Genomic DNA, 21,844 nt, shown 5'->3' on the forward strand with positions numbered 1-21,844 from the left:
AATGAATTTTCAAATACATGTTATATTGTGGTAATTTTTTTGTTCTGGTGTAGATAGGTTAGCAACACGAGAGATTTAGAGGTTCAAAAGAAAGACAGTTAAAAGAAAACATTTTTGATTTGGACAATTGCAGGCTAACAGGAACATGAGAACGATAAGAACTACGAGGTGGGATCCAATTTCATTGGGGAGATTGAGAATTCACAGCACCATACTCTAAGTCACATTTTTGAGCAAGCATGACAATAACATGTGAGAGGTCAAGACATACAGATCAGGGCTTGATGTGGAAAGCAGACCTCGATGAGTTGATTTTCAATAATGATACTGAAGACAACATACTGTCCGATTAAATTGGAACTATAGATAAAATGTAGCTCAAAAATAGGATGAGTTGCAGGATTTACGATATAAAACCGAGACCGCTGTTATTAGGAGAATTTGAAGTTTGGTAAATAAACGTTACCAGCAAATTGATGGAAGCAGCTACATTTGGAAATAGTCTTACAAGTTTGATGTCCCAGCCTGTCATTCTCAGTGTCAGAGTCCCTGAAACCCAATCCGAGACTTCGCCTGCAGCCGTGAACAACTACAAAATGGTGCCTGGCTCTGAAGCACCTTTGACCTTTGGCGAAGGACAAGAAAAGACTGCTGTTGTGCTTGGAGGAGGACAAGTACACTCCGGAGGACAGACAACATCCTCGGGGACGAGAAAAGACAGTGAAAAGCGGAGGAACTCACAATGATGAAAATTGACTCATTTGAACAATGGACTCATTCAAGAGTGATGGATGGGGTCGCTCTGAAGCAACAACAAAAGAACACCAACTTGAGAGGGTGAAGTGCGGCAAAAAGATATGGACTTGGAGTGTCCGACAACCAAATCGCACTCCTTGCTACGGCGTTCCCAAATTTGGTGAAGCTTGGTTCAAAGTGGAAGGGAGGTTCATTGTGCACTGAGTTTGACAGAACTGAGGAGATTTGATAAATAAATAAATAAAAATTTGAAAAATACGTAGGGCTACAGATTATAATCAGAGATTGAACAGATTTGGATAAAACAAATAGGCTAAAACGGTAGGAAACAAGAGCAAGATCTGATATTTTGGCTCATCAAGCTTAAAACGTAGAGGTCGAGTTATATAAATTCAATGACCCCCGCCTCCCCCGGGACGTGGGAAAAGCTCTGCCGGAGGTGGGAGTTGAAGCTCTTCCTGACAGGAGATTCTGCCAGACGTTCCCAGCAGACCCTCACAGAGTGTTTGGGTCTTCCAGGTCGGACCAGCATCTTCCCCCACCATCGGAGCCAACCCACCAACAGGTGGTGATCAGTTGACAGCTCCGCCCCTCTTTTCTCCCGAGTGTCCAAAACATGCGGCCGCAAATCTGATGACACAACTACAAAGTCCTGGTGCCATTGCCCACGTGAGCATTGAAGTCACCCAGTAGAACGATGGAGTCCCCAGAAGGAGCGCTCTCCAGCACTTCCTCCAGGGACTCCAAGAAGGGTGGGCATAGACACAAACAACAGTCAGGACCCGTCCCCCCACCTGAAGGCGGAGGGAAGCTACCCTCTCGTTCACCGGGGTGAACCCCAATGTGCAGACGCCCAGCCGGGGGGGCAATAAGTATACCCACCACATCTGCTCGACACATCTCACCGTGGGCAACTCCAGAGTGGAAGAGAGTCTAGCCCCTCTCGAGAGGGCTTCTACCGGAACCCAAACTGTGCGTGGAGGCTAGTCCGACTATATCTAGTCAGAATTTTTCTGCCTCGCACACCAGCTCGGGCTCCTTTCCAGCCAGAGAGGTGATATTCCATGTCCCAAGAGCTAGCTTCTGCAGCCGGGGATCAGACCGCCAAGGTCCCTGCCTTTGGCCACCGCCCAGCTCACACTGCACTCGACCCCTTTGGCCCCTCGCACAGGTGGTGAGCCCATGGGAAGGGGGACCAACGTTTCCTTTTCGGGTTGTGCCCGGCCGGGCCCCATGGGCGAAGGCCCGGCCACCAGACGCTCGCCTTCGAGCCCTGCCTCCAGGTGCAGCACAACCAACGTGTGGAAAAGATAATGCGCACGACATTTTTTCTCAAAAGCATGACTTGAAAGAAGGTCCAAACCAGACAAACAGCAGAGGATGGTTTTGATCTATCCACCTCTGGGTTATGGGCCCAGCACGCTCCCGCTGCGCCACTCTGCTGCTCAGTGCTAGCAATTCATCAAGTCCTCTAATCGGCTAACAAGCATTCGGTTCCAACTCGTAACTGGATTCTGACTGTCACTCATTACATTATGAACAAAGCTCAGTCGGGCAGCACTAACCTGGATGCTGGTGGAGAAACCAACTTTTTATCCACTTTCACATTTTATTAGAAATGTCAACAAAATTCAATGTTGAAACTGCAGTTGGTAGGTAGTGTCGCTGAAGCGCTGGATTTAGGCTCTCAGTCTCTACTAAGGCGTGCGTTCAAATCTTGTGTTAGTTCCGCTGTATTCTTCTGGCCTGACTCCTTTTGGCGCAGCCGTTGTACATATGATGACCCTGGAAAGTTCTTGGCAAATTCTCATTTGCCTTTCATGTTCATCGGGTCTACCATTTTAATAGGTATCTACACTGTGTATTTGGATAGAGACTGGTCAAAGGGGACACATATATGCCTCGTGAACTACTACATGCATTACTGCGGATGAAGAAGAGTGAACAAATAAGTCATCAGACAAGTTTGCCGATTTTTTAGTGCCCATTAGAGCAGCACTCTGTTCCGTACTGTAACCTGTTAGGTTTGTTCCCAGTTCTTTATCTTTAATGCTCGATATGCTAACAGTAATTACCAAGAGAAAGCCTTCACAGTTTAACTATTTAATGTATGCCAAAATGATTGATGCACAGCTGTGGAGCCCTTTCTGCGAGATGCAGAAGAAGGTTCCTCTCCCAGCGCCAAGGTTCCTGCTCTTATACTACTCTGGCCGCCTTCCTGCAAGGAGGCGACTGCCTAGCCTGTGTGATAATGTGTGACCTTGTCATCTTAACCGAGAGCGACTTCTACATATGTGCAAAGGGTTTCATAGAGTAGAGAAAGCTAATAAAGCAAGAGAAGTGTTACAGCGATATAATGGCATAGCTCAAGCTCCCTAGCTAATCACATGTGCCAAAGAGGCCTATTCTAACAAACCGTTGGTGAGAATGGGTAGACGGGGAAGCCTGTAAGCGAGTCCCTCACTCGCATACTCCATCGCTTCTCTGCCTTTTGGCTAAGATAAAGTGTAGTATCTGTTCTTGGGTTTGGGGGATTAAGAGAGCTGACCGTAGAAGAGAGAATTTTAACCATAAAAGTGGTGATTTTACCCTTGCTTTTACTAATCAGTTCTGTTTTCATCCCAGCAAGTAAGTTGCTTTTAGAATTGGACCGAGCCATTTTTTACTTCACCTGGAAATCCAAGTCAGAGGGACTGAAGAGGGACACCATGAAGAAAAAGAAAAAAAATAGAGGAGAAGGAGTCCCGAACTTAAAACTCTTCCTCGGAAGCAGATATGTTGCCCTGCACCTGCGAAGCGCGCTCGTTACACCAAATGCATCGAAAAGCCAAGCAATGACACAATTCTGGATGGGCTCATACTGTCACGGTTGGGTGGTGGAGCATGGAGCAGGACGACCAAGTGCAGCTCGGACCAGGGTTTATTGAAGCAACTCAAAATACAGACTCGGTAAACTGACATGACTTAAACAATAACTTGACTGACTGACCGGGACGTGGAACAAGAAGACAGCAGGACATGACGGCACCAAGACAGGACGACACACCGAACGACAGGAACCAAAACCAATGACCAAAACCAATGACCAAAACCAATGATCCGACAGGGAGAGAGGGGCAGACAGGACTTTTATACACGACAGGTAACGAGAGGCAGGTGGGAACAATCACACTGATCATGGGCACACAGGAGGGGAGGGGCGAGCACACAGACAGAAACCAAGACAGACACATAGTGGAGCAGGGCGAGACGTGACACATACCTCCGGAAACTAAAGCTAATACCCATCGACCAATGAATTCCTGTGTCTTTTAACGCGCCACCTTCTTATTTCTTCACCAAAAAGTTTTTGAAGAACTTTAAATTAGAGCAAGAAAATAGTGACATTTTAACAAGTCACAGATCTATGATCTCTGTCGTACAGCGGGAAGTGGTTTGTCCAGTCCTCGGACCCGCATTCGGCGAGCCCACAACAGTTTGGCACAACGTCAACCACCCCGCCCTCTCGAAACAAACTTGTTGGGACCTGTCGTGGATGGTGGCCCATGATGGCCTCCCAGTCAGGTCCGTTATGCACTCCCGGGGCATATCAGCGCTCTCAACGTGCCCCCGACCTGGCTGTGGCGCCCAGGAGTCAGTGTGGCACCTGCTCAGGTAGTTCATGGCTGCCGTATACCTGTGGGCGACCTGCAGTTCCCGGCAAGGGAAGTGTTGAATGCAGACATCAACATCTCAACAGACCCTTCGCACCCAGGTTGCAGCCTGTTTGAACTACTCCCCTCCGGACGCCGTTATAGAGCTCTGTACACTAAAACCAGCAGACACAGAGACAGCTTCTTCCCCCAGGCTGTCGCTCTGATGAACTCACACCACTCTTAGAGTCTCAGAGTCATTACTGTGCAATAACATCCCGCTTTCCACACCTTTTTTGTTTACACTGTTTGTACTATGTGTCCTCTCTGCATCCATTGCAGCCTGGTCATCCTCGAAGAGGGACCCTCCCATCTGTGGTCTCTTCTCAAGGTTTCTCATTTCCCCTAGCTGGAGTTATGAGTTTTTCCTTGCCCTCTTGGGAGTTTAAGATCAGTTTAAGATCAGGGGATGTTTGAGAATATCTTTCATTTTTCACATGTTGTTGTTAGTCACCTAAATGTTGAACAGAGGCTGTGATTTACCGAAGTCAAATTCCTTGTTTGGCACGCTCAAACATGGCGAATAAAAAACTCTTGAATCTTGAATCTTGAACCTTGTACTCTATGGGGTGAGCCCGTTGAAAATCAAGCAAGAAGACTTTACAAAGCAGTGGCTCACTTTTGCTGCCATCAAAGACGCCATGTGGACTTCCAGAAATTTGCTGGTAAGGAGGCACAGACAGACAAGGAAATGATGGAATTGGGCTAAAATGGTGCACGAAAACAGTGTGTATTCACCTTTATATTTTGCTTCATGTAGCCTTATCAAAATGAATAAAACTTCTCTCTGTATGTGCATTCACGTGTAACATTGAAGGAGGTAGATATTTTGTTTCAATATTTAAATAAATACCATCATTGTCTATTAAGACACTAAAAGTTGATGGAACATTTTTTGTAGGGCTGCTGTGTTTTAACAAGGAAAGACTCATGTGCTTATGGATGAAGACGACTTGTACTTGTGATTGTGCTTGTGAACAGTAAAGAGGAGTGCTTGTGCAATTGACAGGGTTGGTTATTGTTTTTTATTTAAAAACAATATTTTTTGCCAAATTACAATAGACTGGCATGTGCCAATTCAAATGGGTCCCACCAGAAGTTAAACTGCATTGATAAACGAAGCCCCTTCGTTAGTCATCACTTTACCGTGGAGGAGGGGTTTGCACGCCCCAATGATCCTAGCAGCCATCTTGTCTGGGGCTTCATGCCCCTGGTAGGGTCATCCATGGCAAACGGATCCTAGGTGAAGGGCCAGACAAAGCACGGCTCTCACAAGCCCCTTATGAAGAAAAACATAAATGGATTTTGTTTTCCCTCGCCCGGACGCGGGTCACCGGGCCCCACATCTGGAGCCAGGCGTGGAGGTGGGGCTCGAAGGCGAGCGTCTGGTGGCCAGGCCTTCGCCCACGGGGCCCGGCTGGGCACAGCCCGAAAAGGAAACATGGGTCCCCCTTCCCATGGGCTCACCACCTGCCGGAGGGGCCAAAGGGGTCGGGTGCAGTGCAAAATGGGCGGCGGAAAAAGGCAGGGACCTTGGCGGACCGATCCCTGGCTGCAGAAGCTGACTCTTGGGACATGGAATATCGCCTCTCTGACTGAAAAGGAGCCCGAGCTGGGCGTGGGAGGAGTTTGGCGAGGCCATGGAGAATGACTTCCGGATGGCTTCGAGGAAATTCTGGTCCACCATCCGGCGTCTCAGGAGGGGGAACCAGTGCACCGTCAACACTGTTTACACTGGAGATGACGTGCTGCTGACCTCGACACGGGACGTCGTGAGTCGGTGGGGAGAGTACTTTGAAGACCTCCTCAATTCCACCGACACGCCTTCCATTGTGGAAACAGGGCCTGGAGACTCTGAGGTGGACTCTCCAATCTCTGGGGTCGAACTCACTGAGGTAATCAAAAAAGTCCTCTGGGGCATGGCCCCGGGGGTGGATGAGATCCGCCCAGAGTTTTTAAAGGCTCTGGATGTTGTGGGACTATCATGGCTGACACGCCTCTACAGCATTGCGTGGACATCGGGGACGGTGCCTCTGGATTGGCAGACTGGGGTGGTGGTTCCCCTCTTTAAGACGGGAGACCGGAGGTTGTGTTCCAACTATAGGGGAATCACACTCCTCAGCCTCCCTGGTAAGGTCTATTCAGGGGTGCTGGAGATGATGGTCTGTCGGGAGGTCGAACCTCGGATTAAGGAGGAGCAGTGTGGCTTTTGTCCTGGCCATGGAACAGTGGACCAGCTCTACACCCTGGGCAGGATCCTCGAGGGGGCATGGGAGTTCGCCCAACCTGTCCACATGTGTTTTGTGGACTTGGAGAAGGGGTTCAATCGTGTCCTTCGGGAAGTTTTGTGGAGGGTGCTTCGGGAGTACGGGGTGCTGAGCCAACTGATAAGGGCGGTTTGGTCCCTGTATCACCAATACCAGAGTTTGGTCCGCATTTCTGGCAGTAAGTCAGATTCTTTCCCAGTGAGGGCTGGACTCTGCCAAGGCTGCCCTTTGTCACCGATTCTGTTCATAATGGTTATGGACAGAATTTCTACACGCAGCCAAGGCGTTGAGGGGGTCCAGTTCTGGGACCTCAGCATTGCGTCTCTGCTTTTTGCAGATGACGTGGTGCTGTTGGCTTCTTCAAGCCGTGATCTCCAGCTCTCACTGGGGTGGTTCGCAGCCGAGTGTGAAGTGGTCGGGATGAGGGTCAGCACCTCCAAATCCGAGGCCATGGTCCTCGGTCGGAAAAGGGTGGGATGCCCTCTCCGGATCGGGGATGAGATCCTGCCCCAAGTGGAGGAGTTCAAGTATCTTTGGGTCTTGTTCACGAGTGAGAGCAGGATGGAGCGCGAGATCGACAGGCGGTTTGGTGCAGCGTCGGCAGTAATGCGAACTCTGTACTAATCCGTCGTGGTGAAGAGAGAGCTGAGACAAAAGGCAAAGCTCTCAATTTACCGGTCGATCTACGCTCCTACCCTCAACTATGGTCACGAGCTTTGGGTCGTGACCGAAAGAACGAGATCCAGAATACAAGCGGCCGAAATGAGTTTCCTCTGCAGGGTGTCCGGGCTCTCCCTTGAGAAGCTTGGTCATCCGGGAGGGACTCGGAGTAGAGCCGCTGCTCTTCTACGGTGAGAGGAGCCAGATGAGGTGGCTCAGGCATCTCATCAGGATGCCTCCTGGACGCCTCCCTTTGGAAGTGTTCCGGACATGTCCCACCGGTAGGAGACCTCGCGGGCGATCCAGGACGTGCTGGAAAGACTATGTCTCTCGGCTGGCCTGGGAACGCCTTGGGATTCCCCGGGTTGAGTTGGATGAAGTGGCTGGGGAGAGGGAAGCCTGGGAGTCCCTCCTAAAGCTGTCTCCCCCTCGACCCAACCCGGATAAGCGGAATAGGATGGATAAATGGATGGATGATAAACGAGGTTTTAAACGTGATTGTCTGTCTGCACTCGGCATAATTTCTCTGTTTATGTGAACATGTTCACACGTGCCGGTATAAATTATGTGAACGTATGATTGTTGCACGGAGTATGATATAGGCGGCTATCCGTTGCAATATTGATATTCTTTCGCAGAGCATCAACAAATTGAGATATACTCTTATTGTTCCTCTCCACGGAAATGGTATACTCTTTATTGTTCCTCTCCACAGAAATCTTTAGTAAAAGGCGAAAGATTTATTCGATCTGAAGAGAAACGAGTGATCTGAAAATCTGAGTCAAAACGGGCCACCCCACTGCTGGTCTCACTAAATTCACAGGCGGTCTCACACTCAAATTGCAGCAACCATTCCTTCTAATACAAACAATAGAAGTTGATGGATTTACTATACTTACAAGGACTCAAGCAAAATAGAATGTTTAAACGAGTATTTTGTGTTCATTAATGTCTCACTTACTTTAAACATTGTTGGCGCACAGGATTGTAGGTATCTGATCGAACACTGATGGCGCTCGTTCTTTCAATTATATTGGGCGTCTATTTTGATTATTGATGGTAAAAACAGTTGTATGTCTTGGTACGTGTACTTTTGGTCTGAGAGAACGGGAAATGATCCCATCCCTGTGTTTTATTTGAAAATTTGTAATTTCATAACTTTATTCAACACAAATCGGGAAACAAAATACGATCGTAATTTCTCAAATGATTTTTCAAACTTCGGAAATGCTCTATGTCTCCCTTGTGTCGCAAATAATTGAGGCTTTTGACGTTGCTGGCATGGTTTGGAGTGTAATTCACCTCCACTGCGTTGGTGGCGTTTGATATTTGACATTAGAAAATATTTCTGTCATTTTACTTTAGAAAGTAAAAGTTGTTTTCTAGAAATCCATACTTGTGATGTATGAGGAACAACAATCGGGCGCATTCTTAAAAAGACAGACCTACAGCCGACAAAAAGGTTTTGATACGTTCATATCATATGACGAGTCAGGAACGTGGTAATTACATATTATTTTGCATTTGCTAATTTGGTGAATACAGTTTAACGAGCAAATGCACAGTGTTAGAGATTCGCTCAGTCCAACTTATTTTGCAAGAACCACACGGGAGACGAGTAAGTCCCTTTAGACACCTGCAGGTGGAGAGTCCATTCGTCGCTGTGCGTACAGCGATGTTCGAATGGAGGTCTGACTCTCGCCTCCTGCAAGAGCATTTTTATTAAGAGAAACAGGGTGGGGGTAAGAGTGGACTGAATAGAGAAAGCCCTTGACCTCTAGTCAAAACATAGCAAGGGGTGTTTTACGACTTTGTGTAGGATGGGACACGCTAGGTGATTTATCACAGGTTGCATTCCAACATAAGCATAAAACTAATCTAGCTAGGTTATTTATTACAGGCTGCATTCCAACATAATCATACGATAAGAATAATCTGGAGAACCCTGACACACAGTTCCAGAGTACAGTTAATTACATAATCAAAAGCGTTCAGTGTGTCACAGCATCGCAGACTTAAACTCCATGTGCATACTACTGCGCTTAATTTTTGTTTTCATCAGAAAGACCAGAGGAGAGCGCGAACACAGTCCCCCACTACCAGAAATAATGCAGTCAAGATTCACACAGTAGGGGAATTTGCAGAGGTCAGCACAACCGTAGTGCAATGGCTGAGCCTCACATGGGGTGAACCACCTTCTTGATCATGGGCCGACGTCTTTACCGCACACGCCATTTTCAGTCACGGGCTTAATTGCTAAAAACGTGTGGTACACATACACACTCAGTGGATGAAACAGGATTCGTAGAACTGTTTAAGTCAAAGTCAAAGTCAGCTTTATTGTCAATTTGTCCACATGCCGAAGACATACAAAGAAACCGAAATTTCGTTCCCCCCTATCCCATGGTGACAAGACATGGCCCACAACAGACAAACAAGTAAACAAGTATAACAAAAGCGTGCTGAATAAATAATGAATAAATAACACAACAAATAAATAAATAAATAAGAGGAGCAAAAAAAGGAGCAAGTGTGCGTACAGCAGACATTCCAGAAAATAGCGCAACAGTGCCACACGCTACGCAGAAGGGGGTAGCGAGTTCAGGGCCCTAACAGCCTGGAGAAAGAAGCTGTTGGCGAGTCTGGTGGTGCGGGAGCGCAGGCTCCTATACCTCTTCCCAGAGGGCAGAAGGTCAAACAAAGAGTGAGCCGGGTGACTCACATCTCTGGCAATCGAGGTTGCCTTGCGGGCGAGATGGGAGGTGTAAATGTCCTTCAGGGAGGGGAGCGAAGCACCAATAATCTTACCAGCCGTATTCACTATGCGCTGCAGGGCCTTCAAGTTCTGTTCAGTGCAGTTACCACCCCAGACAGCGATGCAACTGGTGAGGACGCTCTCAATGGTGCCACGGTAGAATGTAGACAGGACTGCCTGAGGAGCACATGCACGCCTGAGCTTCCGCAGGAAGTACAGGCGGCGCTGAGCTTTCTTTGCCAGTGACGAGGTGTTTGCGGACCAGGAGAGGTCCTCACTGATGTGCACCCCCAGGAACTTGGTGCAGCTCACCCACTCCACCACAGCACCGTCGATGATCAGCGGCAGGTGTGTTGTGTGACCCTTCCGGAAGTCAACAACGATTTCCTTGGTCTTATTGACGTTCAGCAGGAGGTTGTTGTCCCTGCACCACATGGTCAGAAGGTCAACTTCCGACCTGTACCGAGTCTCGTCGCCCTTCGTGATGAGACCCACCAGAGTCGTGTCGTCAGCAAACTTCACTATGCGGTTGTCGCTGTAGGTCGCAGTGCAGTCATGCGTCAGCAGGGTGAAGAGCAATGGACTAAGCACGCAGCCCTGGGGGCCCCCGTGCATGCATTGCCTTTTTTAACCTGAGAACCCTAAAACTGTATGAATTTGTATTTATTGAAAACGTCCAACATTACCACTGAATAATATTTTTTTTCCTGAACAAGTTTTGAAAATGACAAATATATCAAATAACAATAACATAAACAGTTCACCGCCACACAGCCCCAAGCACCGGCATCGACTTCCAGGCGTGTGGCAGCGTGGACTTCCATCCCTGGAGGTGGCACTTCCAGCCACAGAGGTCGAAGAGAGCTCCATAGAATAGGACCGGGTGTGCGTGAAACATATAATAGTTTTTCAAACCTTCTGTGTCACTCCAAATCATTAAATCCTTCAAACTAGTGGTAGAGTGTCCGCCCTGAGACTGGAAGGTTGTGGGTTCAAACCCCGGCCGGGTCATACCTATAAAAATGGGACCCATTGCCTCCCTGCTTGGCACTCAACATTAAGGGGTGGAATTGGGTGTTAGATCACCAAATGATTCCCGAGCGCGGCACCGCTGCTGCTCACTGCTCCCCTCTCCCCCAGGGGATGGATCAAAATCACACGGGGATGGGTTGAATGCAGAGGACAAATCTCACCACACCCAGATGTGTGTGTGATGATCATTGGGAAAAAAAAACTCTCTGTCCTCTGTGTCACTTACAAGCAAAGCCACTAAAGATGCCGGTAGTACATGGGGCCCTTCGTCATCTTCGTCATCCCGTGATCGAATCCTTTGTCCTTTAAGTAAACAACCGCCGCGCCGCTGATGTCACTTGCAGTTCAAACTACAGTAATCCCTTGCTACATCACGGTTCGTTTATCCATTTTTCGTTTTTTTTTTATTTTGAAAATTTGTGACAAAAAATCACGTATAAGTTGCTCCTCAGTATAAGTCGCCCCCCCACCCAAACTATGAAAAGAAACGTGAATAATAGTCCAGAAAATACGGTAATGACAACACACAATACAACAAAACACAACACAACAATACTTACCTTTCCTTTAAAATCTTTTTCTCTACCTAACACAGACAGATAATGGGAGAATGTGTCACAATGTGAAGGAGATGTATTGGGTAATGCAGAAACAAAATAAAAACTATTATTTAATGTTAGACACATTATCCACTAGGCTACTTTCCTCTTGACATTCATTAAATTGACAACGAAGGGACTTGAACCCCTTAATCTTCTGATCCAGTCAGTTAACTCCACTTGAATCTAGGCTGTAGATTTACTGTATATGCTCAAAAATCATTGCACTGCTATCACTTGTCAGAATTTCCTGTATGGCTATCTGGCCTAATGGATAAGATTTCAAATCTAAACAGGTATTCATGTCTAGTGTATCATCAAATTGAAAGAGGAAAATATGTCACGGTCGGGTGTGGAGCATGGAGCAGGACGACCAAGTGCAGCCCGGACCAGGGTCCACCGAAGCAACTCAAAATACAGACTCGGTAAACTGACATGACCTAAACAATAACTTGACTGACCAGGACGTGAAACAAGAAGACAGCAGGACACGACGGCACCAAGACAGCACGCCGACACCGAACGACAGCAACCAAAACCAAAACCAATGATCCGACAGGGAGAGAGGGGCAGACAGGACTTTTATACACGACAGGTAACGAGAGGCAGGTGGGAACAATCACACTGATCATGGGCACACAGGAGGGGAGGGGCGAGCACACAGACAGAAACCAAGACAGACACATAGTGGAGCAGTTGGGGGCGAGACGTGACAGAACCCCCCCCACAAGGGACGTCTCCCGACGTCCCAAAAAAAAAAAAAACTAGGGGAACCGAACCGCGCCGCACTCGGGCGGCGACTTGGGGAACCGAACCGCGCCGCACTCGGGCGGCGACTTGGGGAACCGAACCGCGCCGCACTCGGGCGGCGACTTGGGGAACCGAACCGCGCCGCACTCGGGCGGCGACTTGGGGAACCGAACCGCACCGCACTCGGGCGGCGACTTGGGGAACCGAACCGCACCGCACTCGGGCGGCGACTTGGGGAACCGAACCGCACCGCACTCGGGCGGCGACTTGGGGAACCGAACCGCACTCGAGCGGTGACTTGGGGGAACCGAACCGCACTCTGGCGGCGACTTCGGGGAACAGATCCGCACTCTGGCGGCGACTGCGGGGACAGATCCGCACTCTGGCGGCGACTGCGGGGACAGATCCGCACTCTGGCGGTGACTGCGGGGACAGATCCGCACTCTGGCGGCGACTGCGGGGACAGATCCGCACTCTGGCGGCGACTGCGGGGACAGATCCGCACTCTGGCGGCGACTGCGGGGACAGATCCGCACTCTGGCGGCGACTGCGGGGACAGATCCGCACTCTGGCGGCGACTGCGGGGACAGAACCGCACTCGGGCGGTGACTGCGGGGACAGATCCGCACTCGGGCGGTGACTGCGGGGACAGATCCGCACTCTGGCGGTGACCTAGGGGACAGAGCCGCACTCTGGCGGTGACCTAGGGGACAGAGCCGCACTCTGGCGGTGACTTCGGGAACAGAACCGCGCTCGGGCGGCGACTTGGGGAACACAACAGCACACGGGCGGCGACTTGGGGAAACAGAACCGCACTCCGCGGAAACTCGGGGAAACACAACCGCACTGGGGCGGCGCCTTGGGAAGTCTGTACCGCGATCGGCGGCCACTCACAAAGTCCGTACAGTGATCGGCGACATTCGGAAGGCGGGGCTGTGCGCGGCGGCAAGAGCCATCACGCGCCGCAGCAGAGGGAGCGGAGCCAGGGACGATCGCGGGTCCGACGCAGCTGGCTTGGATGTCTGGCGACGTTCGCGGGTCCTGCGACGCTGGGGTGGAGCCCGATGGCGGCCGTGAGTCTGATGACGCCGGGGGGGCACTCCGATAGCGGCCGCGGGTCCGGTGTCGCGGCAGCGAAGTCCGACGACGGTCGCAGAGCTGATGGCGCCGGGGGGGAATTCCGATGGCGGCCGTGAGCCCGGCGTCGCTGGAGCAAGATCCGATGGCGGCTGCAAGCCCATGGCGCTGGAACATGCTCGGATGTGGATCGGGCGTCGCAGCGGGAGCTGGTGGTGAAGGGTGGTCCAAGCGCTGGCCGCTGTGATGGTCGGATCATTCTGTCACGGTCGGGTGTGGAGCATGGAGCAGGACGACCAAGTGCAGCCCGGACCAGGGTCCACCGAAGCAACTCAAAATACAGACTCGGTAAACTGACATGACCTAAACAATAACTTGACTGACCGGGACGTGAAACAAGAAGACAGCAGGACACGACGGCACCAAGACAGCACGCCAACACCGAACGACAGCAACCAAAACCAAAACCAATGATCCGACAGGGAGAGAGGGGCAGACAGGACTTTTATACACGACAGGTAACGAGAGGCAGGTGGGAACAATCACACTGATCATGGGCACACAGGAGGGGAGGGGCGAGCACACAGACAGAAACCAAGACAGACACATAGTGGAGCAGTTGGGGGCGAGACGTGACAAAATATAGGTAAACTGTTTTTGTGCTGTTTTGATCTTTGTTGTGGTGACCCCAAATGTCAGTGACAAAAGCCAAAAGAAAGAGGCACATTTTTCATCTGATGTACAATTTTTAATTTGTTTCTCTTGACTCCAGTTGAGCAACCTGTGCTTGCTGATATTCACAATCCCTGCTTACTTTGCTGCCCTACCCCTTAAAAGAAGAAAAAGTTATTTTAGTCTGAGCAACCTGCTCCCTACTGAAAATAGGGTTTTCAACTAAGGTTTCCAACTAGGACTAGGGTTTCCAACTAGGGCTAGAGTTAGGGTTAGGGCTAGTTTGGACTAGGTATATAAAAAGTCTGCCCCACCTGAGGACCGAACTCTTGACCTTTAGATTGTGAGACTGGCATGCTAGCACCTGCATTAATGAGGCTGTGCATTTACAGTTTTACAATTCTTTTTTACTGTAAAATTGATCCAACCACCGGCCATTTCAATCAAACTGAACTTCACAGAAAGATAAAGTGACTTTTAGTCTGAGCATTCTGAAACTAGGGTTTCCAACTCGGGTTAGGGAAGCCAACTAAGGTTTCAAATTGTGGCCAGGGTTTCCAACTGGGGCTTCCAACGAGGATGAGGGTTTCCAATTCGGGCTAGAGTTAGGACTATATAAAAGTGTGCCCTGTGTGAGGGTTGAATTTACGACCTCCAGATTATGAGACTGACACACTACCACTTCCGCGAACGAGGCTATGCATTTGCAATTTGTGCAATTGTTTTTTACTGTAAAATTGATTCAACCACCGCCCATTTTGATCAAACTTAACTAGGCTAGGGCTAGGATTTCCAACTAGGACTAGGGTTTACAGGTAGGGCTAGATTTAGGGTTGGAATATATATAAATCATGCACCGTGTGAGGATCAAACTCTCGACTTTCAGATTACGACACTGACGCGCTACCGCCTGCGCCAACGAGAATTTGTGGCACCTGTCTTAAAATTCTATTTTACTGTAAAATTGATTCAACCACCGGCCATTTCCATCAAACTGAACTTCATCAAAAGAAAAAGGTACTTCTGTCTGACCATTCTCAAAGTTGGGTTTCCAACTGGGGCTAGGGTTTCCAACAAGGGCTCGAGTTAGGGTTAGGACTAAATAAGACATAGCCCCATGTGAGGGTTGAACTCACGACTTTCAGTTTACTAGACTGACGCGCTACCGCCTGCGCTACCGAGGCCATGAATAGTTGGTTTTACAGAGCTATTTTACTGTAAAATTGATTCAACCACTGGCCATTTCAATTAAACTCAACTTCACAGACAGTAAACCTTATTCTATGTATTATTTATTATTCTTTTCTATACTGTCAGAAAGGTTTTGGTTTCTGATTTCTTTTTTGTTGTGCTGACTCCCCCCCAATCTCCATTTTCAGTGCAACAAAGTGACAAAAACCAAAAGAAAAAATGCTTTCTCTATTGCACACTAGAGCCAGCATTTCCAACTAGGGCTAGGGTTTCCAACTAGGGTTCCAACTCCGGGTAGGGTTTCAAACTAGGAATTCCAACTGGGGCAAGGGTTTCCAATTAGGGTTTCCAACTCGGGCTGGGGTTTCCAACTAGAGACAACATTGGACAGCTGCCACTTGTTGGGAACCTTTAAATGTTTAGTCTTATCAACGAATGTGTTTCAGAGGCCAGATTTAAAACGTGGCTTCTGGTTTTCGTGAACCAAACCCATTAAAAAAAGTGAAAGAATGAAACAGTTCTTAATAGGAGAAGCCTGGTTAGCTCAGGTGGTAGAGCATGCAAGTCTTAATCTCAGGGTTGTGGGTTCTATCCCCATATTGGGCAGCCCACACTTGTCGGGAACCTTTGATTCTTTAGTCTTATCAATAGATGTGTTTCAGAGGCCACACTTAAAACATTTCTCTATTTCCCCTAACCCATTCAAAAAAAATGAAAAAATGAAACAATTCCAAGGTCGAAAAGCCTGGTTAGCTCAGTGGGGAGAACATGCGACTCTTAAACTCAGGGCCGTGGGTTCGGTTCCCACATTGGGCATCCTTGCTTGTTGGGAACCGTTAAACAGTCTTATCAAGGCCACACTGAAAACATGGAGTATTTCACATGGCGATGTGGCCTAATGGATAAGGCACCTGACTTCGGATCAGACGATCCCTTTCATAGTCAATTTAACGTGTCATGCTTTGAAATCAAAAACTTGACTTCAGTCTGAACCAACTCTTGACTGATTGATTGAACTTTATTCATCCCACAGCAGGGAAATTCACTTGTCACAGCAGCGCATATCAGTGCAATAATAATACGAGTGCAAGAATAAAACAAGTGCCAGAATTACAAAAAAGGGTAAATAACAGACAAGGATAAACACAAGTGCTGCTAGTAGAGACGAAACACATTCATTTTATCAGGCGGCATGCATGTTGTAAAGTCTGACAGCAGAGGGAATGAAGGACCTGAGGAACCGTTCCTTCCTACACCGAGGGTGCAAAAGTCTGCCGCTAAAGGAGCTGCTCAGGAACCGCACACTCTCATGGAGGTGGTGAGAGGTGTTGTCCATGATGGATTTAAGCTTAATCAACGTCCTCCTCTCACCCACAACCTCAATGGAGTCCAGGGGACAGCCCAGAACAGAGCTCGCTCTTCTGAGCATCTTATTCAGTCCCCCCCTGTCCCGGTCACTACTGCCCCCACCCCAGCAGACCACAGCGTAGATGATGGCCGAGGCCACCATAGAGTCATAGAAGGTCCGGAGGAGAGCCCTGCACACACCGAAGGACCTCAGTCTCCTCAGCAGATGGAGGCGACTCTGGCCCTTTTTGTACAGGATATGGGTGTGATCAGTCCAGTCCAGTCCAGTTTGTTGTTAAGGCGAACACCCAGGAATTTGTAGTTCTCCACTACCTCACTGTCCGATCCCTGGATGTTCATTGGAGTGAAGATGGGTGCTGTCCTCCCGAAGCTCACAATCAACCCCTTCGTCTTGCTGGTGTTGTTCACCTGATGCTGGTTGAGCTCACACCAGCTGACAAAGTCCTTGATGACCAACCTATATTCCAGATCGTTCCCCTCTGCGACATTTCAAACAATGGCCATGTCGTCGGAGAACTTCTGGATTTGGCAGTGTGCGGTGTCGTGGGTAAAGTCTGACGTGAACAGGGTGAAAAGGAAAGGAGCACCCTACCCTGGGGGACACCAGTGCTGCAGTGCACCACGTCGGACTCACTGCGATGTAACCTCACAAACTGCGGCCGGTCGGTGAGGAAGTCCGTTGTCCATGCAGTCAGGCACTGGTCCACACCCGCCTTCTCCATCTTCACCCTAAGCAGTGACGGCTGGATGGTGTTAAAAGCGCTGAAGAAAACAAAGAACATGATCTTCCCAGTGCTCCTGTTGTCCTCCAGGTGAAGCAGTGTTCTGTGCAGTAAATAAATCAATGCATTGTCCACCCCAACACCAGGCAGGTAAGCAAACTGCAGGGGGTCCAGCTGCGCTCCCACGAGTGAACGCAGGTGACCCAGGATGATCCTCTTCATAGTCTTCATCAGGTGGGAAGTCAAGGCAATAGGCCTGAAGTGGTTAGGCTCCTTGGGGCATGGCACCTTTGGTACAGGGACCACGCAGGAGGTCTTCCACAGTACTGGGACCTTGTTCAGGCTCAGGCTTAGGTTGAACAGGTACCTGACCACACCACTCAGCTGGTCCGCACAATCCCTGAGCAGTCTCGGCCAGATGCCGTCTGGGCCCGGGGTCTTCCCTGCTTTGATCTTTCTGAAGTGAACCTGAAGATCTGTAAAGAAGAGGGGGATGTCGGAAGACCGGGGTGATGGAGTGGAGACAGGAGACAGAAGAGTGACTCCGGGGGAGGGGGTTGGTGAGCTGGCGGGGGGGCTGGAGTGTCGAAGGTGGTAGAAAAAGATGCGGAGCGAGGTGAAGGGGTGGGGGGGAGGCGGAATCAAATCTGTTGAAGAACAGATTGAGTTCATGCACCTGTTGGATTTTGTCCACAATTTAGGGAGTGCACTATCTGCGCCTCACGGCAAAAGTCATTGCCAATCACCAGTTATCCAATTTACTCACTGTGTGCTCGTTTGATTTCTTCAGATTTAGGAAAATGCTAAGACACTGAAGCAGAAATTAGACTTACACAGGTTGGTTGAGTTCAATCACAATTCTTGTTCAGAAAGCTCTGTCTTCAGGAAAGTACAATACAGCGCTGGGCCTTTCAAGAGCGCAAAGTCTCCATTCAGAAAAGGCCACCTTCAAGGTTCTTTGGTCAGCTTATATTCAGTCGGCCAGTGTGGGCCGAGTTTGATGGGTGATGAGTCTTTGGGGTGGGGCAAGTTCACAGGAGAGTTTGATTCCATGGGAGTGGGTGCTGGTTCGGTGAGAGCTGGTTCCGTGGGGTTGGGTGCTGATTATGGGAGATTCGATTTGTGGGGGCTGTTGTTGTCCTTTCCGTCTTTCAGCCTTGACGATCGTCTTTGGCTTGGCTGTCTCCCTCTGGCACCTGCTGGTTTTATCTCCAAGTGACCTTCCTGTAAACATTCTTGCACATATACTGTTCCACCTCATCCATTCATCATTCTTTCAATTTTGTCATTTTGTACGGAATTATGTGAGCTTTTGGCTGTGACATCATCTACCTATTTATTAATGTTCCCTGACCATGCAAAGTTTGTACTCACCACTTACCATGTTTTTGTTTGTTTGTTCTTTTGATCTCCATGTACTTGCTTACGTCATCATATTCTTAGTTTAATCATGCTTTCAACCATATCTTTTCTTTGTTAGGCAAAATATTTCCCTCTGTCCAGAACGTTCAGTAGTAATCGAAAACTGGTGTCTAGAATTAGTCAAAACATAAGATACAATCAAGTACTGAACATTTTTAGACGACTTTGGCAGTGTCCGTGATTTAGAAAATCATCAGGCATGCATTGAACAGTTCCTTAAGGGTCATTAAGCTATTCAGGCAATATATCAAAAAACATTTGTTATTTCAAAGTGCTCAGAAATATATATATCAGATCATAAAGTTATAAAAACCTTTCTCATTACCACTTATCAAAAATGTCTAGTTATGTCTGTAAGGGAACGGACAGTACAGCCAAGTGCGTAGCGACGGACTTTATTGGAGAAGGGGATGATGGGAACAGCGGGCGCTGGAGCGGCGATCGGGCTGGAGAGGACAAACGATTCTGCGGGGGTTCCAAGTAGTCAAGCGGGTCCGTAGCTTCGGGACTGATGAGCAAGGCAGCATCAAGGGACAGACTGACACTCAGGTCTGCGCTGGCGGCGCTGATATAGTGCTGTCCATGAGCCCGTGGCAGGTGACGGCGATTCCATTGACAGGGGGGCGTGGTCCTGTCGCCGGTGGCACCAGCACGTGACAGAACCCCCCCCACAAGGGACGGCTCCCGACGTCCCCAGGAACCAAAAACAAAACAAAAAAAACAAAAAAGGAAGGCAATTCCCCGGGCGACCAGGTGGGGGGGTCAGCACACCGCCGAAACGGGAGCAGAAGACCCCGGTACCGGCGGGCAAGACCTCCCCTCGTCCCTCCTCGGGCGCCCGCGCCGAGGACCCGGTTGGTCCGGATGGCAGCGATGGAACTCCGTGATGAGCGAACGGTCGAGTATCCAGCGGCTCGGAACCCAGGAGCGGTGCGCGTCGTCATAACCCTCCCAGTCCACGAGGTATTGGAGACCACGACCGCGCCGCCGCGATCGGAGCAGGGAGCGGACAGCGTAAGCCGGGCCCCCCTCAACGAGCTGGGGCGGCGGCGGCGGAACGGGCGCCGGCGCCAACGCGCTCTCATGGATGGGCCGCACACGGGACACGTGGAACGTGGGGTGAACCTTCAGGGACTCTGGAAGGAGAAGATGGACTGCGGCCGGGCCAATCACCTTCTGAATAGGGAACGGTCCAACAAAGCGGGGCGCCAGTTTGCGGGATCCTGCTCGCAGCAGCAAATCCCGCGTCGAGAGCCACACACGCTGCCCCACTCTGTACTCCGGAGCCGGTGTCCGGTGCTTGTTCGCCTGGCGGGCGTAGCCTGAAACAGAGCGGAGAAGAGTGACCCGGGCCCTCGCCCAGGCGCGATGACAACGGCGGACACAAGCCTGGGCCGACGGGCACGCCGCACCACGCTCCTGGTGGGCGAACAAGGGTGGCTGGTACCCGAAGACGCAGTGGAAAGGCGAAAGTCCAGTAGCCGAGCTGGGGAGGGAATTGTGAGCGTACTCTACCCAGGGAAGCTGTTGGACCCACCCGCGCTGGTCCCCGGCGGCCATGCATCGGAGAGACCTGCCCAGTTCCTGGTTCAGGCGCTCCGCTTGACCGTTGGACTGAGGGTGAAACCCCGAGGAGAGGCTGGCCGTGGCGCCGAGGAGTCGGCAGAACTCCGTCCAGAAGGTGGAAGCGAATTGAGGTCCTCGGTCTGACACGATGTCCTGTGGGAGACCGTGGTGGCGAAACACCTCCCGCACCATGATGGACGCCGTCTGCTTCGCAGATGGGAGCTTAGGCAGAGGGATGAAATGCGTCATTTTGCTAAAACGGTCCACCACCGTGAGGACCACCGTGTTTCCCTCAGAGGGGGGGAGGCCCGTGACAAAGTCGATCGACAGGTGAGACCAGGGACGCTGGGGGACCGGCAAGGGTTGAAGCAGCCCGGCCGGAGGACGAGTAGACGTCTTGTAGCGGTTACAAATTGAGCAGGCTCTGACGTAATCGCTGGTGTCCACTTGCCAGGTGGGCCACCAGAAACGCTGTGCCACCACGTACCTCGTGCGTGCCGCGCCGGGATGACAGGCCAGGCGTGAGTCGTGCGCCCATTGCAGCACGGACGACCGCAGACCTTCAGGGACGAACAGGCGACCCTCCGGGCAGTTGCTGGGGCCGGGTTGATCGCGTGATGCGGCTTCCACTTGGCGTTCGATCTCCCATGTAAGAGCCGCCACCCGAACTGAGCTCGGGAGGATAGTGGGAGGCGGACCCTGTCCCTCCTCCCCCCCAGGAAACAAACGCGACAGGGCGTCCGCCTTCGCGTTACGGGAACCCGGTCTATAGGAAAGAGAGAACTCAAACCGGTCAAAGAACAGAGCCCACCGTGCTTGTCTTGCGTTCAGCCTCTTGGCCGATCGCAGATACTCCAAGTTGCGGTGGTCGGTCCAGACGATGAACGGAGTGGTGGCGCCCTCCAGCCAATGCCGCCACTCCTCCAAGGCCAACTTGACGGCGAGGAGCTCCCGATTCCCGATGTCATAGTTTCGTTCCGAGGCCGACAGACGGCGAGAAAAGAAGGCGCACGGGTGGAGGCGATCGTCTTGGTGGCTACGTTGAGACAGCACCGCCCCGACACCCACGTTCGAGGCGTCCACCTCTACCACGAACTGTCTGTCGGGATCGGGAACCCTGAGGATGGGAGCGGATGTGAACCTCCTCTTAAGCTCCTGAAATGCCCGTTCTGCCCGTTCCGTCCATTTGTACGGGGAGGCGGGGCTGGTAAGGGAGGTGAGGGGCGCGGCCACTGTGCTGTATCCACGGATAAAACGGCGATAAAAGTTCGCGAACCCTAAGAACTATTGCAGTCGCTTGCGTGTTTCGGGAACA

General features: G+C 50.4%; 1 non-coding gene and 2 pseudogenes across 1 annotated transcript; 1 reads left to right on the forward strand and 2 right to left on the reverse strand.

Moving 5' to 3' along the window:
* The first annotated feature begins 3,231 nt into the window (after positions 1–3,231).
* On the forward strand, positions 3,232–3,439 carry LOC125966516 (U2 spliceosomal RNA; annotated as a pseudogene).
* A 4,618-nt stretch (positions 3,440–8,057) lies between these two features.
* On the reverse strand, positions 8,058–8,142 carry LOC125966509 (U5 spliceosomal RNA; annotated as a pseudogene).
* A 1,301-nt stretch (positions 8,143–9,443) lies between these two features.
* Positions 9,444–9,609, reverse strand: LOC125966514 (U1 spliceosomal RNA). The gene has a single exon (XR_007480416.1). It is a non-coding gene; the product is annotated as a U1 spliceosomal RNA (small nuclear RNA).
* Positions 9,610–21,844: the final 12,235 nt, after the last annotated feature.

Source organism: Syngnathus scovelli, unplaced genomic scaffold (genome assembly GCF_024217435.2).
Source record: "Syngnathus scovelli strain Florida unplaced genomic scaffold, RoL_Ssco_1.2 HiC_scaffold_36, whole genome shotgun sequence".
In the NCBI taxonomy this organism is placed as follows: domain Eukaryota; kingdom Metazoa; phylum Chordata; class Actinopteri; order Syngnathiformes; family Syngnathidae; genus Syngnathus; species Syngnathus scovelli.